This window comes from Alosa pseudoharengus, unplaced genomic scaffold (assembly GCF_046254945.1).
Source record: "Alosa pseudoharengus isolate Yale_2024_CS ecotype anadromous, Long Island Sound unplaced genomic scaffold, YU_APseudo_1.1 YU_APseudo_1.1_scf_9, whole genome shotgun sequence".
Taxonomy (NCBI): domain Eukaryota; kingdom Metazoa; phylum Chordata; class Actinopteri; order Clupeiformes; family Clupeidae; genus Alosa; species Alosa pseudoharengus.
Genome location: NW_027468881.1, coordinates 26,104,180 through 26,119,277, shown reverse-complemented (window position 1 = coordinate 26,119,277; position 15,098 = coordinate 26,104,180). Strand labels below are relative to the sequence as shown.

General features: G+C 41.5%; 1 long non-coding RNA gene across 1 annotated transcript; it reads right to left on the bottom strand.

Annotated features, from left to right (window-relative positions):
• Positions 1-909: 909 nt before the first annotated feature.
• LOC143115248 (uncharacterized) lies at positions 910-2,316 on the bottom strand. The gene is made up of 3 exons (XR_012985076.1): positions 2,232-2,316; positions 1,278-1,415; positions 910-989 (listed from the first exon to the last, which is right to left on the bottom strand). It is a non-coding gene; the product is annotated as an uncharacterized LOC143115248 (long non-coding RNA).
• Positions 2,317-15,098: the final 12,782 nt, after the last annotated feature.

Genomic DNA, 15,098 nt, shown 5'->3' with positions numbered 1-15,098 from the left:
CAGAGGCTGTGATTGGCTAAGCTCCAGTGATCACTTCAAAGGAACAGAGACGTTCCTGTGCTCTCACTGGAAGCATCAAGGGATAGACATATCAAGGTTTCTGCATCAGTGAAGCATTTGCAGTCTTTTTCCAAGGAAAAAAATAAACCACATCAGCCTGTATCGGTATTTTTAGCACTTTCATTGTTGTTGTTGCAGTTTGAAAACATGATTAGGTCTACATTTGAACACATCGCTAAGCTAATCTCCACGGTCCTTTGTGGGTTTGTTATAACATGAACCATTCTTGACATGGATGTGCAATCTAGGTGCCTGAAATTAAGCCCACAGGTCTTTATTGACTGTTGTAGATACCAAATCTCATTCAGGGTGACAGAAAACATCTATCATTTCTCCAAGTATAATTAGTGAGAAAACGATTTTCTGGTTTCCAACGGCACCGCCACGGGTCATTTCTCATTGGATTTCTGTAAGAAGAACGACGTCGATGTTAAATGGCAGTATGGGAGAGTGGGGTGAGTTGTGCCAGTTTTTACTTAAAGTGACTTTAAAGGGAGGCCATGATAGCAATGCTTCCAACTACAATATGAACATATATTTCAGGATGTGGTGCATCTCTGGGAACAATCACTTTCGATCTGAAATATAGTATTTAAGAGATATAGCTTTCTGAAAAAAAGTGGTCTTGTGGCACAACTTGCCCCCGGTGCGGGGTAAGTTGTGCCTTTGAAGAGAATGCATTGGGGTAAATTGTGCCATAGATTATTGAAGTAAAACAGTATATTTTGATCTCAGACACTATAATGCTTTATAAAAGCTAGACAAATTCAATACAAAATTACTCATTTAAGGTTTATTTAAAGTTATTTTACAACATCAAAGGCCAGTTTTCTACAAGCCTACTGCGCTACATGAGCACATCAAAGGTCATTTTCCGTTGTCACACCATTTCATCCATGTTGTAGATCTTGTGTGGAGGGAAGTCATACCTGAAATGAGAATAAAGTTTTGTTGATCAGAGAAGTTTACAGCAGATTTAGGTGGTTGGATGTGGTTGTGTAGATGTCAACTCTGCTACTACCTAGAGATGATGTTCCCCCTCTCCTTCCCAGGCTTCCTGGTCAGTGTGTGTGTGTGAGAGAGAGAGAGAGAGAGAGAGAGAGAGAGAGAGTATGTGTGTGTGAGAGAGAGTATGAAAGAGAGAGAGAGAGAGAGAGAGAGAGTCCTGTACACAGGAGTGTCTTTCTGGGGCTGACATGTCAAAGCCATATGATTACCTGTCCATCACTTTAGGTTATCAAATAACTCCCCCACGTTGTCCCTATTAATGGCAGTAGCTCTACCAACAGAGGTTGCTTCAGAAGTGCGGCATGACAAATGACGGCGTGCTTTAAAGGCTCCAAACCAATCACATCCTAGAAAATATTAAAAGTTTATTAGTATTATTAGCATATCTCTTAAATTGTCCCTTATTGAGCCCTTGAGTCCCTTGTGTTTAGATAAGTTGAAGCTATACGCTCTAAATAAGTACCCAATTTTGCTTCTCTTATCTGCATGAGCATTGAGCATTCCTGGGAAATAATTGTTAAACTTCCCTTTTACTTTTTTCCCTTTTTATTAATAAATGCACATAACCAAACCTGCTTTTTCCTCTCTGATCCAGCTGGCAGGGATATCGATGTCATTTCTTTTTGCGTACTCAAGAGCAAGTTCACAGCATTTCATGGGACTTAGACCGTGAAACATTACTGCTAGTGCCTTTATATGTTCTGCCAGCTCCTACTCGAAACAGTATGCCCTGCCTGTCTTCCTCTTATAACTCTGTGGCATGATGGTATATTTCTATTTTTGGTCTAAAATTAAGACTGTCACATATAATAGTTTTAGTGATAAAATGTAAGGATAAAATGCACAATTACAATAAAATAATATGTTTAAAACATTATTTATAAGTGGGGGTGAGTTGTGTCACTGGCACAACTTAACCCAGGCCCTTTGGAACAAATCACCCCAACCCCACCATTTTGGAAAAAATGCATCATCCATCAGATTTGAGCTAACATCATGCTAGCTGTATAGACTCATAATGTACCTTACCAAAGCACTAAAACATGTGTGAAATCTTTTCAAACTTGTCTATAACTGTTTTGACACAACAATCAAAAAAACATGATCATAGAAATTTTACTTTGAAAGGCAAAAAACTGTTTTTTCAACTTAAATGTGCTTACCTGTCATGCAATGAGGCTCTCTTCTTTGCAGGATGAGTGAAATGGCTGAGTCTTCAAAAATGTGTGGTCACATGACCAATTTTTTCTATGGTTCCCTAGAAATAGGGGGTGGCACAACTTCCCCACTGGCACCAATCACCCCACTCTCCCCTATGCGATTTCTCTGCTGTGTTGGAGACGTGACTTTCTCTCTCTGACCCCCTCCCTCCTATCTCTCTGTGAAAGGTTGGTGTGTGAATATAAGGAACATGTGCAACAATGACCTGTGAAACCTGTGAAATGGAATTCAATTGGATTTTTATCATCATGAATTATTTCCCCTCACAAGGTTGACAGCTGAAGTGAAAGCTGAATGATCACTCTTGTGATTTTGAGTCTGACGCTGATAACAGATTCTTGAACATGTTTAAAGGTGCAGTCAGCGATTGTGCAGGAAGTCGTGTTTGTGTTTATGTTTATATTTACATTTCTTAGCAGACGCTTTTGTCCAAAACAACGTACATTATATTTTAACCAAGGACCAAACAAAAAACACCAGGGAGGTAGCTCACCCCTCCCTTCTGCAGTGTTGGGTCAGATTACTCTGAAATGTAATCCATTACTGAATACAATTTCAATTTAATTGTACTTATACTTATAGAGCGCCAAACAGAGGCGCTTTACAGAGTGTTAGACAATCAGAGAGAGGAGAAGAAAAGAAAAGTAGGAGCATGACCCTTTCTGTCAAATTGATAGAAAGAAAAGTGTATAGAAAAGGCCCTTGACTCTGTATGTGTTTGAGAGTGTGTGTTGGGCAGAGGCGGACAGAGTACACAGCTTCATTACTTGAGTAAAAGTACAGATACCCTTTGCTAAATTTTACTGAAGTACAAGTAAAAGTACAACAGTCAGATGTCTACTTAAGTAAAAGTACTGAAGTACTTGTTTTTAAAAGTACTTGAGTATCAAGAGTACAAGAGTAGCCTCTAAATATTGCATTACTACTGCCACAGTGCTTACATTTATGTACAGAAACGTCCTACATGGAGTTATGAAAAATGTTAATGTTAATACCTTGGAAATGTAAAATGAATTGGAAGTAAAATCAAGTCATTTTCATCTTTTTACCATGTTGCCAGGGATGGGCAGTATTTCTAATACATGTATTTAAAATACGTATTTCAAATACAAAATACTATTTTGTAATTGAAACACTTGAAGCGAAAACTATCATTAACTTGATGAAAATTGAAATAGTCTGGCGAGGTGGGGCCACAGATTGGCACATTCCCGTGATGGACCTGCTGCGTCTTCATTCATTGTTTCGTCCATGGTTTCATCTAAATCTGACCATGGAGTTGACTTTGGCGGAAAGCTGAAGGTGATTGCTGATAGGCTGTCCCAATCAGTGGCGCATGCACAATCCAATCACGTTTGAGAGGGAAACAACAAATTGAGGGTTTCCGAGATTCTTCTTTTTTCCTTTTTTTTTAGAAGTAGTAACGGGTACTCACGGTTATGGATAGAAATGTAGTGGAGTAAAGTGTACAATATTTGCCTCTCAAATGTACTTGAGTAAAGTCATGAGTACTCCCCAAAAATGATACTCGAGTAAAGTACAGATCCCTCAAGTACTGTACTCTAGTAAATGTACTCCGTTACTGTCCGGCTCTGGTGTTGGGGGTACTTGATAGGTAATAGTCAGAAAATTTAAATAGACCCAATTTGGAGTGTATGGACCCAGAATGCAGAGGACACATTGCCAGTATTTTAAATACACTGAATATTGATTGCATGATGTAAAGCTATGTTATGTATTAAAAGAAATAATGTAAATGTAATTAAGTAATCTTCGACACTGTAACTATAATCTGATTACACATTTTCTTTTTAAATGTAATCTGGTCTGACAGTTTCTTGGTTTTTGTAATCTGATTACATAATCCAGATAACTTGTAATCAGTTGCCTTTCAGTATTCCCAGAAAAACTCCAGGGTTTCTTTTTTGTTTTGGGGGCAAGTTATTGGAGTTATTAGTTTTGTTTCTTTCCATTTATAGAAACCTGGGCTACCAACAGAGACCAGTTTTTTTTCACAGTGTACTCACGGGATGGGCATGCAGCTAACAGACGGTGAAGAGATGTTCGCTGAACGTGAGATAAAATGTTATGGGCTCACAATCGCTGACTGCACCTTTAGATGCCACCGTGGGTGAGTGGCACTCTGCACATGTGGAGCCAGGGCACCCAACAGATGAAAGTGTGTGGTGCCAATAATTCATTATTCTCCCATCTCTCTCTCCCTCTGTTTGTGTATCAGTGTGTGTGTGTGTGTGTGCACGCACATGCGTGTGTATCTATGTGTGTGTGTGCATGCATGTGTATTTGTGTGTGTGCGCATGTGTGTGTATGTGTGTGTATCTGTGCGTGTGAATATGTAGTACATCTCTCTCACTCCTCTATTATGTGTCTTAATTAAGTTGGTTATCTTCTCCTGTTTTGTCTTCAGCTTCTGCCACATCCTTTGTTGATCTCTTTCTTTCTCTCATTTCTTCGTCTGTCCTCTGGGCCTTCTACTCCTGCTCTCTCCTACTCCTGCTCTCTCTCTCTCTGTCTCCTACTCCTGCTCTCTCTCTCTCTGTCTCCTACTCCTGCTCTCTCTCTCTCTGTCTCCTACTCCTGCTTTCTCTCTCTCTGCCTGTTGCTCCTGTCACGCCATCTTACCTCCTGCACATTCATGTTCTCTGTGAGCTCATTCACCATCACTACAGTGGAGAAGTGATTAATATTTCCTGTATCTGTTTATTTGTGTTTGCATATGTGGCGTGTGTATCCACCTCCCCCTTTCTCTCTGCTTGCTTGCGTGTGAGTGTCAGTGTGTATGCGTGTGTGTGTGTGTGTGTGTGTGTGTGAAGTGCTCTTCATGTGTACTGTGTGTGTTCAGTAGTTTGATGAGAGCGTTTTTGAGCGGAGCATGTCTGAGCCTCCAGCGTGTTTAATGTCACAGCACTGACTCACTGACTCAGCCTCCACTGCTCCTGGACTAACCACACACACACACACACACACACACACGCACACACACATACATGCATGATACATGCATGGCTCACAAATGTAAATTTAGGGAAGTCATGCAAACAGACCAGGAAACACACAGACACACACACACAAATTAATATATAAACACACACACACACACACACAGACACACACACACACAAATTAATACACACACACACACACACACACATTAATATATAAACACACACACACACACACAAATTAATACACACACACACACACATACACAAATTCACACATACAGTATGCATGTACTGTAGGTTTTTTTTGACAGGCAGTAAGGGACTGCAGTCCCCCTCTAAACGTCCTTGTCCTCTGGTGGGGGTGGAACACACATCTCTTTCGGAGCATTCCCTCACCCCCTCCCTGCGCTGCTGCCCGGTCGTAAATCTGCACCACCACCAACCGCCAAAGAGGCTCTGCACGGCGGCCACTGTCTAACAGCATCTGCTGCAGCTTGAGCACAGGTACAGGGACGTTAACCCTTGAAGGTGTACCATCACACCGGTGGGATGGGAATGTTGGAAAATGAACGTTCTAAAGAATATCTGGGTTCTTCATTGAATTCAACCAGAGCCCAGAGCCATATAAAGGTAGAGTTGCGACAACTCCATTGACGCCAATGTTCCATTTTTTCCCAACAATGGCAGCTAATGGAAGCCTCAAATAATTCCCGGAAGTTAACAATTATCACCCGGAGAGAAGAAATACTCTTTTCTGATTGGCTGGCGGGTGGCCTTTAATTCTGAATAACAGGACACCGTTCCATATCAATGGTTATGAATGGTAACTATAACAACCATAGTAGGACGACGGTTGCAACGCTCTAGAACAGGGGTCGGCAATTACGTTTGGACCCGGGCCAATTTTTTTTCAGACAATGGCATCGCGGGCCATAGCTTTTGTAATGGGGGGGGGGGGGGTGTTATAGGCCTACTATTTAAATTATTAATCTAACTTTTAAAATGCATTTAATTTAATTCCATTAAAAACGTTTATTTGCTTATGTGCGCTGTTTTATGCCGCCTGCTGCATCTCCTGTCGTCTCTCATGAAACAGGCGACTTGCCTAGCAACTTGCCGTAACTAATGTGTACAAATATTATTCTTTTGGATGACGTGTAAATGATTAGCTGAACATTGCTATATGCTAGTTATCGATGCAAAATGTCGTTGTCAAAAGCCTTGAAAAGAAAAATTGATTCAGAATGCAGGACCTACAAAGAAGAATGGAAGCAGAGGTATGTGTTGAGCCTGCCTGCATTTATTAATGCCAAGCCTATTAATTTAACTAAACATAAGCTATTTTTGACCTTGCCCACTGGAAGAGGGAGACAGGACACTTTTGTTTTGTTTTTTGCACAAGATTACGCGCTCGCGTGCCAATACCGTTCCGACCTGTGCGCCATGGATAACTGCAAGGATGTTCCACCTGTTGTTTTGTCACTTTAGTAGGACTATCATCTATACCTCAATAAATGTTCTGAAATTGATGGGATTGCTGTAGCCCTTTTTTTCTTTTTAAAAACATGGGGTTAAAAAAAAAATCATTTTTTTTTTTTTATTTAAACAGCAAATTAACGTCATCTCGCGGGCCAGATAGAATAGATGGCGGGCCAAAATTGGCCCGCGGGCCACTATTTGCCGACCCCTGCTCTAGAATCTTTTGGTTGCAGGCTTCCCAACAATGGAATCAACTGTAAACAAGCTAACTGTCCATGCTAAAGTTGTACAACAAGCTGAACTAGTGAGCTTCTTTTTAAACAGAACCGCGTGTTTCCAGTGTTTACAGTGGCAACCGGGTGATAAGCGGGATAACGGCCTTCGAACTGTGTCCAGTTATACGGAATTAATGGACTTGGGCGGAGTCGGGGAGTTTTTGCCCCTCGCCCTCGTCCATTAATTCCGTATAACAGGACACCTCGGCGGCCGTTATCCCTTACATAATAGCAGTAGTGCAGTTACAGCAGTATACTGTAGACTGTTTGTAGCCAACATTTCAGACTCAGATTTACATTCCTTTGCCTCATCCGAATAATAATAATAATAATAATAATAACAGTAATAGTAGTAAAGTAATAGTAGGCTATCAATAGCCTAATTATAATAATAAACGATTTATGTATCGACTATGACTTTTCTGCTGCTCAGTCTTTATCAGTTCCTCAAATAAATGAAAAGAGGCTAAGCCCAATAAATGTGCCACACGTAATAGCCGAATATAAGATAACCCTTGCCTATCCCATTTAAATTAGGCAGCACTACACTACCACGCACAAGCTGTCATTAAGTTTTTGCGTTTAGTAGGCCTACAACTTTTATGACGTGACGTTTCTTGGGCATTTAGCTTCACCATCACGTCATTGTAACGTATGCGCAATGCTCATCTAGGCTATGGATTTAAGTGGCTTAAAGGCAGCAAAAGTGGGATATAGTGCAACTGCTTCCCCAAAACAATTCCTCCATAACTGTGTATTTAATCGTTTGATATGTGGATAACTTTCAGTGGACTAAACAAAAGGTAAAGATTTTGTTATCACAAGGCTAGCTGGTTCGTTATATGGCGAAGCAGTGAAGCTGAAGCTTGTTTGCAGCAGTGAAGCTGAGTTTGTTGTTAACATTGTTGGTAACTGTCAGGGAATTTAACCCCAACATATAGATACAAGAACCACAACACGTAGTATGGCTTTGCCCACAAACTCTGGTACCAAGAGGAGAGCCTGCTAATGTAAGGAAGAATTCCTCACACCATCAGTCTCTGACTCTGCAGCCCAAAAGCTGTGTCTTTTATTGTAGGCCTACAGATGCACACAGAAAATAGGAAGCAAGACATAGCGACTTTATTGTGACATACTCTTATCATACCTGTCAACACTCCCGTTTTTCTCGGGTTTCTCACGTATTTCAAGGTCATCTCCCAGAACCCTCCCGTTTTGTTATTTCTCCCGAAAAAACTCCCGTAATTTGCATGGCCATCAAACTTCATTTTAAAATCATTGATCCATTCAGGTTTCCAGATTGTGTATGAAATACACCCTACACATACGATCACTTAGTTTGAATTTCAACCGTTTTGGCATAGGCTAAAACCTGGCAACCCAAAACCCAAATAAGGAAGCGGGTGCCGACTGCGCAGCCTGAGTCTCGTCGTAAGCAAGCGGGCTAGTTGAATGGCCTACTCCAGAACTAGCTGTTGTGAAATTGTTGGGAATTTAATTGATTAACACATCACATAAACTGTTATTGAGTTATTGAGTGTTGTTGATACACTGAACTTGTGCCCTCGGAACCAAATCTGACAGCAAGCAGCTTTGGAGTTTTGGAAGTAGGCTGCAGGCAGGCAGCTGGTGGATACATAACTGTCATGCGTAAGGTAATGGTAAGGTAAAAGCAACGACCGAAATGCAGTGTTGAAACACGTGTATGAAACGTATTAAATATCCAAACACAGACCCCCCCCCCGAAAAAAAATCTCCCGTTTTTGGGAAGCTAAATGTTGACAGGTATGACTCTTATCTCACACACACACAGACAGGGTGCAGTTCCTGTCTGTCTGGGTGCACACTTAACTTGTACTCTCTGTTCTTAGAACTCAGCACAACAACATTTAACTTGAACTCTCTGTTCTTAGAACTCAGCACAACAATATTTCTGCTTACAGCTTACACAAATGGTTATACAATGATAATAATTTCCTTACAGCAACGTAAACGTTTCTTCAGTTAGCAGTAGCCTACTGTTTTTTTTTATGTTGCATTCATTTTCATTGGCAAAAGCTAGCCTAATATATAATATAAAATGAGAACCTATATAGATTTGCAGACATCCCAAGTCTCCCGGAAGTTCCGGGAGTCTCCCGCATATTGATAGCGGCTCCCTGACGCCCGCAAATTAGGCAAAATCTCCCGGAATCTATAGTGAGTGATCAAGAGCGCTCATGCGAGACCGCGTGTGCATCTGAGTGTAGCGCGCACACGACGGAAAAGAGAGAGCGGTGGTGCGTGTTTGCCTGAGCGCATCCAAGACAGAGAGCATCCTGATTGGCCTGTTTCGCTAAATCAACCAATCAGTTTTCAGTGTAGCCGGGCTTTTATCTCTTTTCTCCCGAACTAATTAATCAGTTCAGTGTGGACCAGGAGCGTCATGGAGAGTCAGTGCCTCAAAAAAGAACAATGTTTCAAGACCCATTTCAAAGTGTAGGCTATTGTCTCATAAGAGTTAAAAATAATGAAAGGCCTAGTCTTGCATGCTGCACTGTAACAGTGACTAACATTGCTCATGGCGGGTTAAATGATTGCAAAAGACATGTTGAGGTGAGTTTAACAACTGTCAATTCATGTGCATATTATTCAGGCCTAGGCTATACTAGATGGCTACTTACCAAGGCTACATGAAAAGACCAAACTACCAAAATCTACATATTTTATTTTCACAATTTCTATCTAGGCCTTCCTTATTTGGTGTACTGACTAGACATATTGAACATTTCGTGATACCTCCCTGAAATGACTTTTTGCAGGTTGGGATCCCAGGATTTGAGGGAGCTGCAGCTGTTAGCATCAGCACGGTCATATTAACACAGCAGGCACTAGCCCAGTGAAGGATCGTGTAAACCCCATCCCCAGAAACCAGTTTCAAACCAAGCTTGCGCTGATGATGCATGATCACTGATCAAATTGCTATTTTCTGACAGGATGAGCACAACCATGCAGGTTGTCTGAATCTCAAGCTCTTTAGCCTAGCATCTCAATGCTGTATTCACAGCACGGTGAATGACAAACGGTGACAAAATGCTGTTGTTTATGAGTTCATAGCCTGGTTATTTATCAAGGACTATATCACGTTTTATATGGTCATTTTTTTTATAACGATAATTTAGATAGGCCTAAGCTACACTTATGGGGTGGGTGCTTTGCGTTTTCTAAAGAATCTTCCGTCTTGGTTTTGTACATAAATTAATATTAAGTGACACATACGTAAAAGGGAGAAAAAAGCTTCCGATATTTAGCAGGCTACGGTCTGGAATTTATTGAAATTGGTTTCTGGGGATGGGGTTTACACGATCCTTCACTGGGCTAGTGCCTGCTGTGTTAATATGACCGTGCTGATGCTAACAACTGCAGCTCCCTCAAATCTATATAGGTTCTCATTTTATATTATATATTAGGCTAGCTTTTGCCAATGAAAATAAATGCAACATAAAAAAAACAGTAGGCTACTGCTAATTGAAGAAACGTTTACGTTACTGTAAGGAAATTATTATCATTGTATAACCATTTGTGTAAGCTGTAAGCAGAAATATTGTTGTGCTGAGTTCTAAGAACAGAGAGTTCAAGTTAAATGTTGTTGTGCTGAGTTCTAAGAACAGAGAGTACAAGTTAAGTGTGCACCCAGACAGACGGGAACTGCACCCTGTCTGTGTGTGTGTGAGATAAGAGTCATACCTGTCAACATTTAGCTTTCCAAAAACGGGAGATTTTTTTTCGAGGGGGGGGGGTCTGTGTTTGCATATTTAATAAGTTTCATACACGTGTTTCAACACTGCATTTCGGTCGTTGGTTTTACCTTACCATTACCTTACGCATGACAGTTATGTATCCACCAGCTGCCTGCCTGCAGCCTACTTCCCAAACTCCAAAGCTGCTTGCTGTCAGATTTGGTTCCGAGGGCACAAGTTCAGTTTATCAACAACACTCAATAACTCAATAACAGTTTATGTGATGTGTTAATCAATTAAATTCCCAACAATTTCACAACAGCTAGTTCTGGAGTAGGCCATTCAACTAGCCCGCTTGCTTACGACGAGACTCAGGCTGCGCAGTCGGCACCCGCTTCCTTATTTGGGTTTTGGGTTGCCAGGTTTTAGCCTATGCCAAAACGGTTGAAATTCAAACTAAGTGATCGTATGTGTAGGGTGTATTTCATACACAATCTGGCAACCTGAATGGATCAATGGTTTAAAAATGAAGTTTGATGGCCATGCAAATTACGGGAGTTTTTTCGGGAGAAATAACAAAACGGGAGGGTGCTGGGAGATGACCTTGAAATACGGGAGAAACCCGGGAAAAACGGGAGTGTTGACAGGTATGATAAGAGTATGTCACAATAAAGTCGCTATGTCTTGCTTCCTATTTTCTGTGTGCATCTGTAGGCCTACAATAAAAGACACAGCTTTTGGGCTGCAGAGTCAGAGACTGATGGTGTGAGGAATTCTTCCTTACATTAGCAGGCTCTCCTCTTGGTACCAGAGTTTGTGGGCAAAGCCATACTACGTGTTGTGGTTCTTGTATCTATATGTTGGGGTTAAATTCCCTGACAGTTACCAACAATGTTAACAACAAACTCAGCTTCACTGCTGCAAACAAGCTTCAGCTTCACTGCTTCGCCATATAACGAACCAGCTAGCCTTGTGATAACAAAATCTTTACCTTTTGTTTAGTCCACTGAAAGTTATCCACATATCAAACGATTAAATACACAGTTATGGAGGAATTGTTTTGGGGAAGCAGTTGCACTATATCCCACTTTTGCTGCCTTTAAGCCACTTAAATCCATAGCCTAGATGAGCATTGCGCATACGTTACAATGACGTGATGGTGAAGCTAAATGCCCAAGAAACGTCACGTCATAAAAGTTGTAGGCCTACTAAACGCAAAAACTTAATGACAGCTTGTGCGTGGTGGTGTAGTGCTGCCTAATTTAAATGGGATAGGCAATGGTTATCTTATATTCGGCTATTACGTGTGGCACATTTATTGGGCTTAGCCTCTTTTAATTTATTTGAGGAACTGATAAAGACTGAGCAGCAGAAAAGTCATAGTCGATACATAAATCGTTTATTATTATAATTAGGCTATTGATAGCCTACTATTACTTTACTACTATTACTGTTATTATTATTATTATTCGGATGAGGCAAAGGAATGTAAATCTGAGTCTGAAATGTTGGCTACAAACAGTCTATACTGCTGTAACTGCACTACTGCTATTATTAATTGTTATCACCCGGAGAGAAGAAATACTCTTTTCTGATTGGCTGGCGGGTGGCCTTTAATTCTGAATAACAGGACACCGTTCCATATCAATGCTTATGAATGGTAACTATAACAACCATAGTAGGACGACGGTTGCAGCGCTCTAGAATCTTCTGGTTGCAGGCTTCCCAACAATGGAATCAACTGTAAACAAGCTAACTGTCCATGCTAAAGTTGTACAACAAGCTGAACTAGTGAGCTTCTTTTTAAACAGAACCGCGTGTTTACAGTGTTTACAGTGGCAACCGGGTGATAAGCGGGATAACGGCCTTCGAGGTGTGTCCAGTTATACGGAATGAATGGACTTGGGCTGCGCGTCGGGGAGTTTTTGCCCCTCGCCCTCGTCCATTAATTCCGTATAACAGGACACCTCGGCGGCCGTTATCCCTTACTTCCGGGAACTATTTGAGGCTTACATTAGCTGCCATTGTTGGAAAAAAATGGAACATTAGCGTCAGTGGAGTTGTCGGAACTCTACCTATATATGGCTCTGGGCTCTGCCAGAGCCTATCAACATAGAATTTTAGAACCTTCAATTGTTGTGGAACGGAATCTTATGTTAGAATGTTCAAAAAGCCACACCAGCTGCTGCGCTAGAGCACAGGTACAGGGACACTAATACAGTAATACCGACCTACAACAAATACAGCAGCACATGCAGGTCTAAAAAAAAAAAAATCATGTCTCACTAATCATTAGTAATCATGGAAATGTAATCTCTGATATGGACTCACCTCGAAAGCACTGAATCAATTTGGAATTATCAGCATTGGATCGGAGAAGCAGAATCTCATTACTGTTATTGAATCACTTAAAACAAAACTGTATGCGCTGAATCACTTGTAACAGAATAGCGTTGCCTCAAGTGAATTACTAATACAGCATTATTAAAGTGAACACAGTGGATCAACAATGCTGCATCTGTGAGTGACTAAAACAGAGCCAAACAAATAGTAATGCCACTTACTAAAAATATCAACAACAAAATAATTCCAAACATGACAAATGTTTGCCTGATGCAATGACAAGCAGATTAAAAACAGACTTCTTTGAAAAAGCCTCTAGAGATACTGTATTTGGAGACTCATGACAATGCACACAACTATCCAAAGAATTTCAATATGCCTCAAGTATACTGTCCCAATTCAGTTCAATACCAGAGTGTTTGATTGATCCAAACTGCACCTTTCATCATGAGTACTGACTAAAAGTGCTTTGTTAAACCTGAGGCTTAAACCCCTCCTATGTGATTTGATCAGAGATAGCCTATAAGAATGATGGACTGGAGGAATATGTAAGGCAGCAGTGATGTGCTGCCAATCACTGAGTGGTAGATTATGAAACCCATTTACAGTAATGAAGTTTCACTCCAGGACCACTGACTCACAGAGTGTATGAAGAGCACTTGGTCAATAAATCAATACCTTTATTGTCTCATTGTAGGGCTGTCAAGGAACATAACATTGCTTGAAGCAACTGACAGTTATGTTAAGAATGTGAAAATTGTTTCTCTTGCTTTCTGGCCTCAAGAACTGACTTTGACTGAAGCCAATTTTAGGCTAGCTGTTACCTGTTAGCCTACGTGTCGAGAGGTCTCTGAGTCTGGTTACGTTCAGATTTCAGCACCCTGAAGCTCAGAGTCAGCAAAGGGTGTGTTTCCTCGCGGGACATCGTCCACCGCCTGCCTGTTTGTTTGTGTGCGTGTGTGTGTGTGTGTGTTTGTGTGTGTGTGTGTGTGTGTGTGTGTGTGTGTGTGTATGTATGTGTTTGTATGTGAGTGTGTGTGTGCGTGCGTGTGTGTGTGTGTGTGTGTGTGTGTGCATGCATGTGTGTGTGTACAGTTTGCGTGCGCGCTTGTGTGTGTGTGTGTGTATGCGTGCGTGTGTGTGTGTGTTCTCACACTGCCCAGCACTGTGTTTCCTTGCGGGCCATCGTCCACCGCCTGCCTCTGCTCCCTGACATTTACACAGAGAGCCCAAATGAACAACCTATCCTGCTTCCCCTCTTCATCTGGGGGGGTGGAGGTGGGGGTGGGGGGGTAAACGCTGATGGGTCCTGGTAGGCCTGCCCACTGTTTGAGAGGTTGTTTCTGAAGTGTGTGTGTGTGTTTGTGTGTATTTGTGAGTGTGTGTGTGTGTGTGTTTGTGTGTGTGTGTGTATTTGTGTGTTTGTGGGTGTGTGTGTATGTATGCGTGTGTGTGTGTGTCGCCAGAATGCTCGATTACTTGTCGATAGGCAGCAGTTTAGTAGGGCCGTGTGACAGCTAAGATGGCTGAGGAGAGGAGAGTCTCACTGCACTAGAAATAATGATGTGCTCCCAGAGCAGAGGTCACAGATCTATAAGAGATTCAGTCAGACAGAGAAAATGGGAATGGAAGAATGCTCTCCTTCTCTGTTTCTCACACACACACACACACACACACACACACACACACACACACATACACAGAGACACACATACGCACACACACAGAGAGACACACATACACACACACACACACACACACACATACAGACAGACACACACCCACACAGACACACATATACACACACACACACACACACATACAGACACACACAAACACACACACACAGACACAAATACACACACACACACATACAGACACAGACATACACATACACACACATACACACTCTCTCTCTTCTCTTATTCCATCACAGATCTCTTCTGTTTCGTCACCTTGAGTGATGAAGAGGAAGTTATTTGCTTCTCATTTGACTGTTTTGATGGAATTGAAAAAAAGAGAGATAG